The 18,183-nt window shown below is 41.1% G+C and overlaps 1 long non-coding RNA gene across 1 annotated transcript in view; it reads left to right on the top strand.

Annotated features, from left to right (window-relative positions):
• The window catches only part of LOC106038484 (uncharacterized), a 182,683-nt gene that overhangs the window by 152,088 nt on the left and 12,412 nt on the right, over positions 1–18,183 (top strand). Inside the window, exons 5-6 of the long non-coding RNA XR_010828603.1 lie at positions 3,300–3,422; positions 17,421–17,474. This is a non-coding gene — a long non-coding RNA (uncharacterized lncRNA). The remainder of the gene's footprint in view (positions 1–3,299; positions 3,423–17,420; positions 17,475–18,183) is intronic.

Below are 18,183 nucleotides of genomic sequence, written 5' to 3'. Positions count from 1 at the left end.
GTGGCTTATTCTCCTGTGGAAGCACCTGTATTTAAAATACACCGTGTGTCCTCTCACAGTGGTGAAGCCAGGAGAATTATTATTGGCAACATTTTCAAGCCTTAGATGTCTAGATTTAAGCACCTAAATATGTGGCTTGATTTTGAAGTACTGAACACACACATACATGCACACAGACATACGCACGTTTTATTGAAGTCAGCTGGAGACGCTGGGTCGTAAACATTTTTTGAAAATCAGGCCACTTATTTAACTGTCTAAATATGGATTTATGAGCCTAGCTTCAGACACACCCAAGTCTAGTCATGGTCTCTCACAGATACAAGCGTGTTGTCCCAGCACTGCACAGTGCAGACTGACTAATCTTTAAGTCCCGTTCCAGAGTCACACTTCTTAAAATTAAGCTCAATGAAAATAAAATTGGGAGAATTATTTCCATATATTGAAGCCAAGGATTATTATTATTTTAATCCTGGAAGGGAAAGGATTTGAACCTTCCTCTACAGTAACTGGAACCTAAATATTGCAGCCCTACTGTTAGCTAGTGAGAATCAGAAAATCAGATTGATTTATTGCCCAATTTTCTATTTTTCTTTGAAATATTACAGTGTTTACTGAAATCTGTGGGACAACTTATGTTTATTGCTTATAAAGAACAAGGGGATCGCCAGAGAGCCCTCGCTGTGCCACAGAAGTGTTATAATTATGCACTGCTTTCTACTCACAGCTTCGGACAAAAATGTGACCTTGCCTCAGGGACATTAAAATGGAGCACTGAAACCAATTTTACTAAAATCTTCCTGTGAAAGCTGGTGTCGGATTGGTGCAATGCTGCTGCCTAACACCTGAGCAGCAGTTTGTCTGCAGTGCCAGTTCCTACAAGCCTCTGAGGGCAAGGCTTTCGCAATGCCACAAGCAGGGGTTTGCTTCAGAGCCTTCTTCTGTGTCATAAAATCTCAGTCAAAAAATTTGGGCCAGGGAAGTGTACAAAACTATTTCAATTACCACACATCTCTGACACTGTTCAAATATATTCAGTGATCTGCTTCCATCACAGTTGACAACACAAAAATGACAAAATTGACCTGAAGAAAGACTCCATAGACTCCTGCGCTGGTTTTGTTTTGGGGTTTGCTTTTTTTTTTTATTTTTTTGCTTTGAGGCTTTTTCCTTTGTTTTGGATCACAGCAGCTGGCAATTCAGTTCACCAAGTATTGCTGTGAAGAATTTCCTTTACTGATAACAATGCAGAACAAATTCAATTTTTTCTTCTCACCCAGTGCAAGGATCTGTGTGTTCTCAAGAACTAGCACATTTCAGAGTCAAAGGTGGTCCAGAAAGCATGTTCCACAAATAGATGTGTCTGTTTTCATTTAGCAAGGTATTTTATGGTTTAGTTTATTCTCTCAGGTAGCCTTTGACTGTCTTTTCTCTTATGCTTTTTTTTCTTTGTAATAGAGAATCACCAGCAAGGGTTAGATAGAGTAAAACAGAGCAACTCGGTGGGTGGTAAAAACACTCAACCATGTAAAGCCTAACATTATTTTGATTCCAAACGTTCTCTTTTAGAAAACAATTTCTAAAATAATTGCTTCTGAGCTGGAAAAGACACAAAGGCTATCGCTTGATCTTTTAGTAAAATCTGGTAGCAAGGTCAGTTGAAAGACAGAAAGTCATCCTGGACAAGCACAACTCTCTCTTTGCCTCTTTCTTATTACCTAACTTACAAACATTGGATGGATGCAGCCCTTTTGAATCTTTACAGAGTATAGATTTGTTATTTAGGATGGTGTTAGTCTAGATTTATGCTACTTAAGGGAACAGAATCACGCACTCTGTGTTTCACTGAACAAAGTTCAAATTCAGGTGTTGTGACTGATACAGTCACAAACTTCCCTTCCCTTCCCTTCCCTTCCCTTCCCTTCCCCCTTCCCTTCCCTTCCCTTCCCTTCCCTTCCCTTCCCTTCCCTTCCCTTCCCTTCCCTTCCCTTCCCTTCCCTTCCCTTCCCTTCCCTTCCCTTCCCTTCCCTTCCCTTCCCTTCCCTTCCCTTCCCTTCCCTTCCCTTCCCTTCCCTTCCCTTCCCCCTTCCCTTCCCTTCCCTTCCCTTCCCTTCCCTTCCCTTCCCTTCCCTTCCCTTCCCTTCCCTTCCCTTCCCTTCCCTTCCCTTCCCTTCCCTTCCCTTCCCTTCCCTTCCCTTCCCTTCCCTTCCCTTCCCTTCCCTTCCCTTCCCTTCCCTTCCCTTCCCTTCCCTTCCCTTCCCTTCCCTTCCCAGCACACAGAGGCTGTTCAGTACAGAAGTCACCCTGTGGCTGCAGCCAGCAGGACTAGAACTTTTGGTCAGATCTGAAATGGTTCTTTTCTCCCTACAAGACAACTTTGTTTCCTCTGCCTTTTCAGCATATAGTTTATAAAGCATGATCTAAAAAGACGTGAGTGCTGAAAATAAGAGCTAAAATGCAAACCAAAGAAAGATTTCGGATGGATGAGTCCACAAAGAAAAACATTTAAGTGAATGTCAGCAACGTTCATGTTCAAGCTCCTAGAAATATCCTAATTTGATTTATAAGAATCCAGGTACTATCAATTCTAATTTTAGTTCTAAAAATTCCCAGAAACAGACCTTTAACAAAGAACTTCTGCTGATACTCATTTTACTCCACTGCAGGATGGGTATCCCTACTATTTCCATTGTCTAGCTTTATTTTTCTCATTCTTTGTGGTAGTTATGCAGTACATGTTTTCCTAGGTGCTCCCTACCAACTCCATAAACAACGAGTGAGAGACTAAGAGGGGACAGATTGGTAGACACTTTAGTCTCAGAAAAGAAATAGCAGGGGAAACTAAATTTAGCCCTGAAAATAATAGAAGTAGACAAATAAAGGAGGAACCATTCCAAGTGAGGAGTGAAATGTGCATGCCAAGACTGCAAGGGAAAACTGGGAAAACTCTTTCTCCAGACACCCAGTAACAAAAGCTTCAGTCAAAAGCAATGGGAGATTCCCCATTCACTTAAACAGTAACAGTGGCAGGGCCCATCTTTCTGGACAAAACATCGCAACAGTGTAAAAAGGTGCTTTTCACAAGTAGAGAAATCATTCCTCTCTTACAAATCTTAATGGTCTTAGAAGGAAAGGGTGAGCGAACAAGTTGAAATATAGAACAAAGGAACCAGGACAGGCAGCTACGAGTACCATTAGACATCTGGTTGCTGGCCGATGATGACTTTTTGCTTCTAAATGTATAAATGCCCTATCTTTAGCTTCCTACCATGATTCTGTTCCCTCTTTTTTGCCCGCAGTTCACTCTACATTCAGTGTCATCACCCGGCTCCTTTCTGACAATTGTCCTGTCTTGACCACAAGGATATGGAGACAGACATCTGCTTAGCTCCTTGCTTAGAAAGCTAGAGACCTTCAAGAAGGTAAGATAGCTTGTATAGCAAAGAAAAATTGAACTTGAGAGGTGAACAGTGATGGTGATGGCACTCTGCAAAGAGTAAGGGAAACCAGTCAGAAGCATGGGTAAATGCAGAGTATAAAAGTCAAATCACTTTTATTTTATTTTTATTTTTTTTTCACTCATGCAAACAATTAACATATTGGTGTAAGGTTACCTCTGGTACTTTCCATCACATAAACAGGCTGTCTCACAGTCTGGGAATGATCTGGGAATCATCTGAAAAGTAGATCATTTGAAATAATTGTGCCAACCCTGGACAGTGAAGCAGTAAGAAAATTTAGATTTGTGAGGAACTGAGGGTTTTGAGCTAGTCACACTATAAAAAGATATTAAATAATAACCAAAAAATGCATAGGAATTAGAGATTGTGTGAGAAGATGAGATGTAAGAAGGGGCATTTGAGGTGAGAAACAAATCAACATGTTTCTAAGATCTGGAAGGGTACAGTGTGCAAAGTAGATTAACCATAACAGGATTTTCAGTCCCTGGCTACCTTCATAAATAAGGATCTCATTAAAATGAAAGAAAAATTCACATCAGATATTGTGGGCAGCAGGACAGAGGTTGTTATTCAGGCATACGTACCTGCAGGTCTCATGAAGTACAAAGCCATTTGTGCTATGAGCAGGAGAGGGACTTTGTTGTTGTTGCTGTTTTCTTGTTGATTATTGTTTAAAAAATTACAAAATTGAAAGTTTTCATGAGTTTAGTGATGAGTGTAACTTTTGTTTAGAGTATCACATGCACGCGCACATGCAAGATAGTGTGAAGAGGTCTGGAATTGATGTGAAGTAACAAAGGATTTGAGGGACAAGATTGATTATCTGCTTGCATGTTCATTACTGGGAGAAGTAGATTGTGACAGAAACTCCACTTATGAGCACACCAAATTTGGTACAAACAAAGTAAAAGAAAACCAAAAAATATCCTTCCCTAAGAAGCTTTAAATCTTTGTTTCTTGCCCAGGTATAGTATAGAAGTTTTTAGAAAACATTTAAAGTTAAGCTAAATCCTATTTCTTATAGGCTTCTTAGCAGATGGAATTTTGTAAATAGACCTTGGGTAGAGTGTTAACATAAATCTTAACCTGCTTCACTTCCACCTTGTGTATGATGTGGTAGAAAGATACTTTTCACCATCATTAAAAATGAGGCACATAAAACTATCTGTTTCTCCATGTACAACAGAAAATATACTGATTTCTTTCTCCTTATCTAATCTCCCCTGTGCCCAGTCCTCAGCAACACATTACAGTTCTGTCAATTTTTTGTCCATTATTTTCTTAAAAATACATTTTACCAAAATCTGTTTTTCCACAGCATAGTATTGATTTGAATCCTGAATGCAAATGTGGGTAAATTGAGCTTTTCTTTATTTTCTTATACATCTGAAGAAAACTAGAAACCTGTAAACTAAACTTTGTATAACAGTAGATCAAGTATGCTTTTTTCATTTTACTGAACCATCTCTTGTGGATCACACTGAAACTTGTGGGCTCCTCATACGAATTTGTTTTTCCAAAGAACAGCTATTTAACTGAACTGCTCTTCTCCAGAGGCGCTAACTCATACAGTGCTTGGTCCTTCTGAGAAGTCATTAGAAGCATATGAATCTGAAGTTTCCCTCTTCTTTGCCATAATAGTGGCAACTAAAAAACTCACAAACTGCAACAGCTCCCAGTTTCTCTCTGCCTTCATCAAATTCAGAGAGGGTCTGGCACTGTTCCCATTCTTTTTTCAGCTTCTCAGTGCTTATGTCATTAAACGATGGTGTAGAGAGGAAAGGATGTTCTCCCTCCAATGATTCAGCCCAGCATGGTAGGGTTGAGGTGAGATTTGTTTAAATCCCTTTTAACACTGGAGCTTCATCTACCCTTGGGAATAATTTAGTGAAGGGATTTTGCCCAATTTGTTTCCATGGACCAAAGTGCTTCAGGGATCAAAATCCTTTTGGGGAACAGTGATACCAATCCTCAGCATAGACACTGCAACAGATTGCATGCACAAGTCAGATAACAGGCAAAAGGGTGTTGTTGTGCACACCAGCCAAAATATGGCTACTTGACATATAAAAAGCCTGACTCTTACCATGTGTGCTTTGCTGGTAAAAGAATAGTTGATACTTTTGATTCTATATGACAATGTGAAGTTATTGCTGCGAAATATCAAAGTCACTGCCTGTTTGAGAGGACAGCAGAAAATCCACATGCTTCAGTTTCAGGTTGCATATATAAATATGTTGCCAAATTTACAAAACACACTGTTGATAGTGCTCTTTCAGCTATGAGTTCTGTAGACACATGATGGCATCCTGGCCACAAAAGTTGAAGTCTGGGGTTTTGATCATTTACTTAAAGATAGGGTTTTAGCATCTGAATCACAACTTGCATAAGGTTTTGAAATATCACATATATAGTCCTCAGAAGAGAAATACCATTCTGTCCTCACTGCTCCTTGCTCATTCTTTCCTGCAGTGCAGTCCTATATGGTCCCTACTAGTACCTCTTCTCATAGTTCCTCTTGCAAAAATTGTTGTGTGCTTTAAAGATGTCAGGCAAAAGGCTCCAAAACCCATTCTCCTTTGACTTAGTGTTACTTTGAAAGACTGTAACTACATAAGCATGAACAGACCTTGTCCTTATCAAGATCAGGCCTAGTAGGTAAATTACGTTTGAGCTGCACTGCAGTCCAGTAAAGTCAGTGGAGTTGCATCAGTGTAACTTAGAAATGAATGTTCATTTATCATTCCAGCATGGACTGTCTCCAGTCATTGTTTTCATCTGCTGCTGCTTCTGAGACACCAGCTCCTTCTGCTTGAGAATGTTTAAGTCTTTTGTTTTCTTCACCACCTAAACTCTATCCAATGGGCAACACATTTTCCCTTAGATATTTAATATTGATTAGGTCAATTAATTTTAAATTTTAGAACTAAGAAAATTTGGAAACATCTGCAGACATTGAATAAAGTCTGTTTTCTTTTGCAGTCTGCTAACAGCTGGAATCCTCAGCCTGAAAAGCCTTCTTTGTTTCCCAGGTTTCCATTACACATTTTTGTACCACACATGCAAACTATCCAGGCCTGTGAAGGAGGGACAATTCTTATTTTTATGAAAGATGTTTGCCGTTTTCCATTCTGAACTCTTTAGGCCTCTAGTTGTCTAATAAATGTTGTTAAAGACATTCCTATTTTCCCCTCCGCAGCTATATTTTTAGTACAGATGCTGGGCCAAAGTTTGGTTTTGTACCAAATTTAATCCTGTCATACAAAGTTAACTTCAGCAGGGTTTCGCTAGATTTGTATGAAGGCATGATACATTCAAAATGCAGAACTAAACTTATTTGTTGTTAATCTCTCCTGTCTAAGCTGTAGAACAAATAGAGCATGTATTAACCATGGGACTAGATAATCATTTTGTCAGTAACATTGGTGAAGAGCTTTATCTTCCTTTTTCTTACTTTTTCTTACCTTTCTTCCTTCTTTTCTTCCTTACATGTGTAAACATGAAGTATGTCAAGGTGAGGATTTATAGATCTTACACTGGAATCTTTTATTGAGCATAATTCTTGTCTCGATGTGTGAACTTCGCTGATGTTCCCTTAATCTTCCACGATTAGATCCTATCAAAGATTGGTCTTTAATGGCATGCTGGACATATTAGTGTATGAAATTCTTCTGTAATTAAACTGTTATATAGGTGAGTCTTGGTTTTGAGTACTGATCAGTATTCTGACCCAAAATGCTTGGAATAATGGCAGTATTCTGACCCGCCTGGTCAATGTCTGTTTTATTTTGTCCAAGGTGACAACGTTCTTTTCAACATGCAGTATCTGGTGAAGGGATTGTCAAGTATGGATACGAATACCTAGGAAACAGAGTGATCCCCACTTCTTAGAGTTATAAGACATTATTTTCAAACCCGGTACTAAAATCAAAAGATTGCGTTATAATATGTAGATAGTCTTTGTAAGGACAATTGCAATTCTACACTCATAGAAAAAGAGAGGAACTGCAGAAGGTGACTTAGTCTACCTTTCATGAGGACAGGAGGAACTACACTCTACAGTACTCTACTTTTAGCCGTTCCTGACAGAAACAAATCCAGATTGATACTAAAAATGTTCCATGAAAATTCTGCTGCCTTTCCATGCCACACGTTCCAATCTGAAATAATCTGGTGCTTTGAAAGGTTTTCGTGTGTCTCCTCTTTCTTCGTGTTATAGTGTACTATGCAGAACAACAGCATAGACCTCGTATTTGCCATAACTCCTCACTTTTTGGAGACTGCCCCTTCAAAATATTTTTGAATAGACAGACAAAAAGATTATGCTAACCAAGATGTATTGAGTAAAATGCAGGGTAGCTTGGATTCAAAGAATTGTCTTTTGGTGACTGTATCTGATGATACTTGAAAAGACCTAGCACAAAAAACAAATAGACCTCATTATGTCATTTATCTATGCCATACTTTTAGTGGAATATTGAGCAACCAAGGTATGTCAAATTTTTGAATGGGAATAGCATATACTCATGGCCCAACTTGTTAAAAGACAAGTTTTCTAGAATCCTAAAACTATTTCCACTGAAGGCCAAGGTTAAAGACTGGATGCTGAGGTTTTTTTATCAGCGTGGAACTGTTTGTTCTCAAACACTGAACTTTCATCATTCAGTTTGCATACACAATCCCTTAATGGCATTGATTGCTCATACAATAAGTTCAAACACTTTTAAAAGCAAAGCTGTTTCAATATTATTAAGTGGATATGTCATTTTATTAACATCATATTTAACGTTCCCTTTCTGGAGCATGAGATACCTCATTTCAAAGTGACATCTTCAAAAGGAATCCTGTGTTCACTTAGCCTATGAAATGATCTCCATGATTATTTTCATCCATTTAATTTCCTAAAACTTCCTCCTCATAATTTAAAGTCTTCTGTCTCTTCTACCTCTTTGCATTGACGCTATTTTTTCTTGCTCATAAACAGAGATGTGACATCTCTGGATTGTATTTTATTCCAGTCAAGGCAAAAAGAGCACAGGAGCTCAAATAAAGTATAAGTCTGAATAACGCTCGTTATAAAAGGATGCCAAAGTATCTTGGCGACCACATTCATAAGCCAGAGCCAGAGAACCAGAAACTGATGTCTAGTAAGAGATGTCAGATTCAATTCTTGCTGCCAATGTTGGGCAAGAAAAATCTGCTCAATAGATGGTTTGCCTCATATGACCCAGTTGGCACTTAGGGCAAGGATGCCTAATCATCAGAGAGTAGTGCAGGTAAATTATTATGGAAGCATGTAGTTCTCCCCATACATCCCATTTCTTGAATACTGTTGTTTTCTGGATTTTAACACTAGGCATTTATCCATAACAATACCATTAGGGATTACAGGAACCTCAGTCTGCTTAAAATAAAGAAATATTTGGGATTTGAATCATTGCTGGCAGTAGATGCTAGCCCAGTGGATTCGTGAGAGCTTCTGCTCTTCTTCACTGACACTGTATCTCTTTGACTTCATTTTAATAAGAGAGGGAAATTGTAAAGTCCTTGTATTTCTGTGAAAAGAGTGAACTTTCCTTTTGGATTCCCCACTTCCAAATGGGACATGTTTTTCTTGGTTTATCTCCTGAAAGTGTTTTAAATTCCACAGGGTCTTGAGGGGAGTTCTTTATCTTCCCCAAGCCACAAGTACCTGGGCAAGAAAATGGTTGAGTTTGCTTCCCTGGTTAGGGCATGTTTGTGTAACAATACTCCTCTGATGGAAGAGGCTAGGGAAGGATGCCTGCTCACCATTTGCCAATAGAAACAAGGCTGATCTCTGGAGAGAAGGGGGAGCTGGAATTGAGCTTTCTGCTCTGCCACTATTGCCATAGAAAAGGGATACATAGAGACAGCAGTTTAGACATGCAGAAGCCACAAAGCACAGCATAAGCTGCAGCTGTGTGTCTCTTTGACCAACACAGGCACACTAAGCAGTAAGTCCCTGACTGCCTTGTCATCTCCCAACACTTCAGTGACCCAGGCAACTGTCTATGTGGCCTATACCTAGAGGCAACTTTGAAGTTGAGGCTGAAAAAAAACCCATATATTGAATTATCAAACCATATATTGAATATATCAAAAGCTATATATTGATATATTGAATTGCAGTGTTATCTGAAGGGTCAGAACACATGATTTCTGTCAAATACCTGAGGCAGAGCTAGCCACATTTCTGATCTTGTTCCAAAAAGTAGGGCAACTGTGTGCTAGATTTTGGTGGCCTATTGGAGTTCAGCCTAGAAAAAAAATAGAATGTATCCTCACCTCTACTGAGTGTGGTGGAACAGTATGATAGCAAAACCAGCCAGCCCACTTATCTAATTAGTGGCTAATCAGCAGTAACAGGAGCTTGTATACAGCTGGTGTTTGTGTACACCAACAGCAAAGTGACATTGCTGAGAGTATGCCTTAGATGGCCCGATAAATAAAAAATAATATTTAAAAAATGTCATTCCCCGCAGGCTGTATAGGAGTTATTCCTTGCACGAGAGTGTGCATAAATTGTTCCAGATTGGCAAACACATGCTCCACAAAAAAGTCTGAAAACAAACTAAGCCCCATCATCACTTCTTACTCCTGAATGGATCTCCATCAGCCACTCCATTTTCTTGACAGCTTAATCCCCGTGAGACCAGTCAGATGCAGTTGGCTATTCTCAAAAAGCAGATACCAGAACATCTCTCTTGACCTCCTTGGCAAAAGAAGGAAAAGTAAAGTGCAAAGAAAAATTCCTGGTAAAGGAGCAAGGCAAGCAGGTCAGAATTTATGCCTCCTTGCCACAGAAAGGCAAAATAGTATGAATACACCTGAATTCCCCATCAGCATTCCAAGACAGCTCTGCAAAGCCAAAAGATCAAATCATAGCAAGAAAAGCATTTCCAAAATGAAGCAGAACTCTAGTTTGACTAGTTAACATGGAAGGGCAAAACATGAATCAAGACCAAGATGCACGGTGTGTGCAGTGGTCAGTAGGGTACCATTCAGGAGGTCATTTCTCTGTGATGCCCAAATCACGCTCTGCTTTGGTACCAGCAGCTTCTGTGGTCATCAGGAAAGCTGGACTAGTCCACATGAGGGCTGCCCGGCATGTTTAGTCCGGCTGGCTGGAGACATGCCGTTTTTGAGAAGATTTTGTTTTCAGTGCTGCTTGCAGTGTTCACGCCTGACTAGCTTTCTGACTGACTATGCAACTCCCAGATAGCAAAGGCACGATTTTCAGTTTACAAAATCTGATGAATAAATTGTCCCCTGGGGTTTGGCAGGGCTTACTAACTGCCTGAGATCTGCTGTAACTTTCTCCACTTGGCCTAAACTCTCTGATATGAGATGCCTGAAAGTTACACAACTAAAAGCCATCTTTAGCCACTCAATAGAGCAGACTTGGTTTAGAGATTCTGAAAACTCCAATTCCAGCAGGAGCATATGGGAACAGTTGCCGTGAAAATCAGGCCATTGTCATAAATGAGTGCTTTAGGCACACAAGGCTGGAATGAAAAAGACTGATAAATTAAATAGGATCATTGGTGAATGACCTGCCTGTGGCACTCAGTAGAAAGCTTGGAGATAGCTATTTGGATTTCATTCATTAAGAAATGCATGCAACTGTGTTTCCCATCTGCTGTTTAGAGAACATTATGGAACAACAGTGAGAACTTTTTTTTTTGGTTTGGGTTCTGTTCTTTGAGTGCATCTTTTATGAAGCATGTGTTTGGCTATTAGTTGCAATTTCATCTTAGCGGCCTCTTTGATGACATGGATTTTTGAAAGAGATGCTTGTGATGATGGAGTGACTTTTTCCAGGGTTAAGTGGGGCCTCCAAGACACAGTTCTGACAGCCTGCTGCTAGGGTCACTGAAACTACTTCAGTGGTTTCATTTTAGCTCCCTGAATGAGACCCCTTATGATGGTTTTAGCCTTCAGCCACATTCTTTTGCTTCAGAAGAGACTTTTCCATGCATGCAGAGGACAGTTTTCTAGCAATGCAGACTGACTAGTTTGTTTTTTTTTCAGAGACATTATAATTAATCATATGCATGGGTCACATATCGGTCCGCCTGCCAAAAACCAGTACACAGCAGCAAGTGAATACTGTTAGCCAAATTTTTACAAGCCAGAGGGATCTCCTAGTTTGCAGCCATCTCTCATCAAGAAATGCGCCTGCATCCATTTAGCACTTAAGAATGCTTGCAAGAGAAGTGTAGCTGAGTTGCCTGCTTGAAATCTTTCAGGCACTGGTGTTCAACTCACAGTTTATCAAGGCCATATTCTTATCTTTCATGCTTTATCATTTGATCTCCCAGTACTTTGGATCCCTTTGTATAAATGAGAATAATGCAGCCTCCCTTATCTTACAGTCTTTTGTTTTAAGGTGTATCTTTCCAAGGACTGAGAAGCACTCAAATAGTATGGTCCAAAGTGCCATTTCATTTCCCTTAATTTTATTCTTGTCTACAAGCTGGTCTGTCTGTGGTTATGTGTCTCCTACTCTTAAGCAAGTTTGCTTCCAAAGAATCAGAAGCATCATTCTGAATCAGCAGTTGTCTCTCTTCAAGGCTTCAAGGCAACCTCACTATATAGCCTCCAGGTATTTGTCTATTCCTCTTTAAGTTCACCTTACAGGTTGTGTTGTACAAGAATAAGATAAAAGCAGGTCCATGCAAGTCTGAGATCACTGTCATTTTCCAGTTTGTCTCAGGGTGCAAGTACCTCATAGTCCCTAGCACAGCTACATTTACTTCACTACTGTGAAACAGGTAAGAGCTGGTACCCCTTTTACAGGTAATATTCACAGAATCACAGAATCACAGAATCGTCTAGGTTGGAAGAGACCTCCAAGATCACCTAGTCCAGCCTCTGACCTAACACTAACAAGTCCTCCACTAAACCATATCACTAAGCTCTACATCTGAACGTCTCTTAAAGACCTCCAGGGATGGTGACTCAACCACTTCCCTGGGCAGCCCATTCCAATGCCTAACAACCCTTTCAGTAAAGAAGTTCTTCCTAATATCCAACCTAAACCTCCCCTGGTGCAACTTTAGCCCATTCCCCCTCGTCCTGTCACCAGGCACATGGGAGAATAGACCAACCCCTACCTCACTACAGCCTCCTTTAATGTACCTATAGAGAGCGTTAAGGTCGCCCCTGAGCCTCCTCTTCTCCAGGCTGAACAATCCCAGCTCCCTCAGCCACTCCTTGTAAGACTTGTTCTCCAGACCCCTCACCAGCTTCATTGCCCTTCTCTGGACTCTCTCGAGCACCTCCATGTCCTTCTTGTAGCGAGGGGCCCAAAACTGAACACAGTACTCGAGGTGCAGCCTCACCAGAGCCGAGTACAGGGGCACAATCACTTCCCTAGCCCTGCTGGCCACACTGCTTCTTATACAGGCCAGGATGCTGTTGGCCTTCTTGGCCACCTGAGCACACTGCTGGCTCATATTCAGCCGACTATCAACCAATACTCCCAGGTCCTTTTCTGCCAGGCAGCTTTCCAGCCACTCATCTCCCAGCCTGTAGCTCTGCTTGGGGTTGTTGCACCCCAGGTGCAGGACCCGGCACTTGGCCTTGTTGAACTTCATACAGTTGGCCTCAGCCCATCGCTCCAGCCTATCCAGATCCTCCTGCAGAGCCTTCCTAGCCCTCGAGCAGATCGACACACGCACTTAGCTTGGTGTCATCTGCAAACTTACTGAGGGTGCACTCAATCCCCTCATCCAGATCATCGATAAAGATATTAAAGAGGACTGGCCCCAGTACTGAGCCCTGGGGGACTCCACTAGTGGCCGGCCTCCAAATGGATTTGACTCCATTCACCATTCACCACGACTCTTTGGGCCCAGCTACCCAGCCAGTTTTTAACCCAATGAAGTGTATGCCAGTCCGAGCCACGAGCAGCCAGTTTCTTGAGGAGAATGTTGTGGGAAACGGTGTCAAAAGCCTTACTGAAGTCAAGGTAGAGCACATCCACAGCCTTTCCCTCATCCACTAAGCATGGCACTTTGTCATAGAAGGAGATCAGGTTCGTCAAGCAGGACCTGCCTTTCATAAACCCATGCTGACTGGACCTGATCGCCTGGTTACCCTGCAAGTGCCGCGTGGTGACACTCAAGATAATCTGCTCCATGAGCTTCCCTGGCACTGAGGTCAAGCTAACAGGCCTATAGTTCCCCGGGTCTACCCTCCGGCCCTTCTTGTAGATGGGCATCACGTTTGCTAGCCGCCAGTCAACTGGGACCTCCCCTGATAGCCAGGACTGCCGATAAATGATGGAAAGCGGCTCGGCCAGCTCCTCCGCCAGTTCTCTCAGTACCCTCAGGTGGATCCCATCCGGCCCCATCGACTTGCGTACATCCAAGTGTTGTAGCAGGTCGCCAACCATTTCCTCGTGGATAGTGAGGGCCACATCCTGCTCCCCATCCCCTTCCACCAGCTCAGGGTACTGGGTATCCAGAGAACAACTGGTTTTGCCGCTAAAGACTGAGGCAAAGAAGGCATTGAGCACCTCAGCCTTTTCCTCATCTTTTGTAACTAAGTTTCCCCCCGCATCCAGTAAAGGATGGAGATTCTCCTTAGTCCTCCTTTTTGTGTAGATGTATTTGTAAAAACATTTGTAGTTATCTTTAACAGCAGTAGCCAGATTGAGCTCCAAATGAGCTTTGGCCTTTCTAATTTTGTCCCTGCACAGCCTCACAACATCCTTATAGTCCTCCTGAGTGGCCCGCCCTCCTCTCCAAAGATTATAAACCCTCTTTTTTCTCCTAAGCTCGAGCCACAACTCTCTGTTCAGCCAGGCCAGTCTTCTTCCACACTGGCTCGTCTTTGGGCACGTGGGGACAGACTGCTCCTGAGCCATTAAGATTTCCTTCTTGAAGAGTGCCCAGCCTTCCTGGACTCCTCTGCCCTTCAGAACCACCTCCCAAGGGACTCTGCCAACCAGTGTTCTGAACTTTCCTTACCTTTTCAGCAGTAGTTCTAGAGGAGCACTAAAAAAACAAGCTGATATCAGTCTCTCTGATTTTGAGAAGAAATAAAGAGTACAGATCAAGGCACTCAATCCTCCAGCTTTGCCTAGGAAAGGCGTCCCAAGCACTAGGCATGTGTTTCTGCATATGTTCAGGACAGCTTCTGTTCTGAGAAGGCTTATCCACCCCTAGATCTGCTGTTCAAGAGTTTAATCTGATGTCACCAGTAAATCCTACCCCAGCTTCCTGGTACCATCTAATTCAGGGGTCATTTGTAAACTGTTTTTTGTAAGATGTATGTATTGCATATCAAGTTAATTTGTAGTGTTAATAGCACCACTTTTGAAGCCTTAGAATACCTCCAGCACTTACCCCTGAGCCGTTCATCTAGTTTACCTGGAATTCTTGAGAAAACACATCTCTTTTCTACTCATAGTTGATGTCCAGACATCATTTTGGTTAAAGCAAAACATCTGGGTCTCTGAAGATGTTTCTGATTATCTTCTCACCAGACAGACATTACTTCCCATAGGGTAAAGATACTACTGATTAATTTGTTCTTATGCAAGGCAAGAAGAATCTACTGGGAGACAGAAAACACACCAACTGTACCAGAGAAGATGGGGGTAGAATACCTTTGGAAAAGAAAGAGCATACAGTTGTAGAAATGTCATTTTTTTTAAGATCTAGGCCTCATGTCAGTGCTTCAGGAGATAGAAAACAGGGGTCAGAAAAGAAACGGAGGTATTGTATTCTATTTCCCTATAACAAGCAATAAATAAAAAATATCCAATATTCGCGTTACCCTGTATTTGTTAAGTGTGGTGATTAATTAACTATAGCTGCAAATTAAAGACTCTGTAAATATGAAATTCAATCATTTTTTTAAAGAATTAGTGGAAAATATTTTTAGTTGCTGCACCTGCTGTTGAATTCCCATGTTTTTCTATGGTTTTGCCATTACGTTTTTCAATTTTAAAAGAAGTGAAGCAGACTAGACACAAGATACTGTCAAATGCCCAAGGTAAATAAATGGAAAAAAATTAATAAAGATACATTTTTTTCAGTAACAGCAAAGGGAATATTAAGTGAACAGTATTAAATACAGAAGGGACTCTGACAAAAAAGTAAAAGGTTGAATGGTGTCCCTTTAAAACAAAAATCCAAAATGTCCACTGAATCCTAATGGCTGGAATCTTTCTGAGTTGCTTCAACACAGAATATGGAGTATGAATCAATCTTAATTTATGCAGCAGATTAATTACATATTTGTAATGTGAATCAGATATCTCAGGTTCTGTACTTAGGAAAATCACCTTTATTAGCCCCATGTGAATGCTCAGTGCCAAGACCACCCAGTGACATGGCTTTAGTTTGAAGGATGGAGGAAACCGTGTAGCCTTAAATTCTTAAGCGAATGCTGATTCTCAAATTCCTAAATTACAAAATCAGAAGATGGAAACTCATAGCACATTGCAATAAAATCACTGTTTGCACCTAGAAGAGAGAAAGTCACTCTCGAGGTTCCCTTCTGGGTTTTCCTGTGCCTCTGCAGGATGTCCCCAGTAGGAAACAAAAGAGCTCTTATCTTAAAGGCAACTAATTATCACACATCCACTACTTCCAGCCTAGGGCATTATGCAGGTGGTTTAGAAGTTGCATCACTGGATCTATTCTGTTGTTCTGGAAGGGAAAGACCTAAAATGGGAAAGAAGGCCAGTACCATGTTAAACTACTTAAGAGGTCAAACAAAATCTGACTGCAGCCAGCAATGTTTGGATTTTTCCTTTGGCTCAAAGAGCAAGCTGTAAATCATACAGCAAATGTGTGCTCTGCAAGAGGGTCAGAGGAAAACATCTGCCCATACAGGGCAGCCACTTCAGTCTTAGTCTTAAATAAATAAACGAATAAATATTTAGAAATTGCTGCCAAGTTCCTAAGAAGTGCCCAGAAGCAGCTAGTCTGGTGCACCAGCTCTCTTGCTTCATCCTGGGCTGGTGGGTTTATGTCCACGACAGAAACTTCAACATTAATTGTGACATAGAATATGCAGAAACAAAGGGAAGATCACTCTCATGAAGCTTTTGCTTGTCTTCTCCTGACAAGTCTATCTAAGTTTTTTTTAATCCCAGTTAGAAGGGGACTTGTGGAAACCTTGAGAGGAAGAAGGAGCTCCTCACTCCCTTCCTGGTTTGTGTCCAGCCCACAGGATTAAAAATCAAGTATGTTCCGTATGTTCTAGCCTTATCCTGACGACCATTTGTCTGTTTGCAAGAAAGAAGATTCGTAGTTCTGTGAAGTGAAGAGCATAAAACCAGAACACCTCCTCTGCATTCAGTCTCAATGGAAAAACCAACAAAGCAGGAGGTGGTGAAACTTCCCTGGAGAGCACAACAGCATGGGAGAAGTGCATGGCATAGGGAGGGGTGGTGGAAAGTTGCACCAATATTTCCTGATCCTCACTTTTCCTGTGAATATATATTAAAATAGATTCATAGATCTGTGTCTGTATTTATCAGTATCCAAAGCTACCAAAATGACAGCATTTGTCATAATAACAGGTACTGATTTTAGCAAAATGAGCTGTTCTGAGACACATTGAAAAAGAAGAGTCATTTCATAGATGTGGGAAAAAATCTTTTTAATATACCTGTAGGTCTACTGAGTTTGGGGCTGATTTCTGACAGAGTAAAGCAAACAATTATAAGAAGAACTCCGTGGTGCACTAAGCATACTGAACTTTACAGCTACCTGCACTCATGACATATTCAGGGTTTCAGGATGGTTTGGAATGGCAGAAATCTGCAAAATGGATGGAAATGATTTCTCATTTTTCTCTGAATGTGCTATCTACCAACCTGACTTTACTGAAAAGAATTTAGATTGGAGCCGGCCTGGGTATTTGGCTAATACACTGGCTTCCTGCCTTCACCTTGAAATTTTCTTTTCCCCCTAGGCATAGAAAAACTCAGCAGTCTGCTTAAAAATGAAGAAGTCGTGACACCTAGCGGTGAGTTAAACAACAATAGCTTTTGTTTCTTAAAGAACTCACAGTTGTTTTCCATAGGCATATTGTTCTCAGTCAGATTGCGATGTGAGAGGTGTGGGCATCACCCTCATGACACCAAACATCCAGGCAGCCACTCTCTTCTTACAGTCCCATGCAGTGCCTGTGTCTTGTTGCATCTGACTCCTGCTCCTCTCCACTGAAGGCTGTGTTTTCATTAAGGCCCAGCATGCAGCCCCTGGTCATGCTCCTTATTGAACATGACATTTTGAATAGCCATTTATACTGAGATCAGGCTAAGTGCTTTGACTTTGGAGAAAAAGGGAGCATGGCAGAGTCCTGGCATAAGACCAAATGGGAATTTCAGCCCTTTTTTTCTTGTTAAAAACTTATTCATCAAAGTTGTTTTTAGAAGGTGACTCAAAACTGTATTGTATGGCATGCAGCAAATTCCTGGCAGGCAGTTTAAACTGACTCAGTTGCTGGCATATTCTTTTGCTTTTGAAGACTACTTAAAGTCTGCCTTGGTCAGCAGCAGTCTAAAAGCACATACTGGCTGTGATACCATGACAAGAAGTCGCACTGAAAAGCAGTAAACCAGTCTAGACATGTGCAAAAAAGCTATAGGTTCTTTCCAAACAGTGGCAAGCCTTGGAGATTTTTATTGTTTTTTAGGGAAGCAGAACAGTTGTTGAGTTAATGGTAACTAGGC

This window comes from Anser cygnoides, chromosome 1 (genome assembly GCF_040182565.1).
Source record: "Anser cygnoides isolate HZ-2024a breed goose chromosome 1, Taihu_goose_T2T_genome, whole genome shotgun sequence".
In the NCBI taxonomy this organism is placed as follows: domain Eukaryota; kingdom Metazoa; phylum Chordata; class Aves; order Anseriformes; family Anatidae; genus Anser; species Anser cygnoides.
This window is presented reverse-complemented; position numbering and strand designations above follow the sequence as displayed.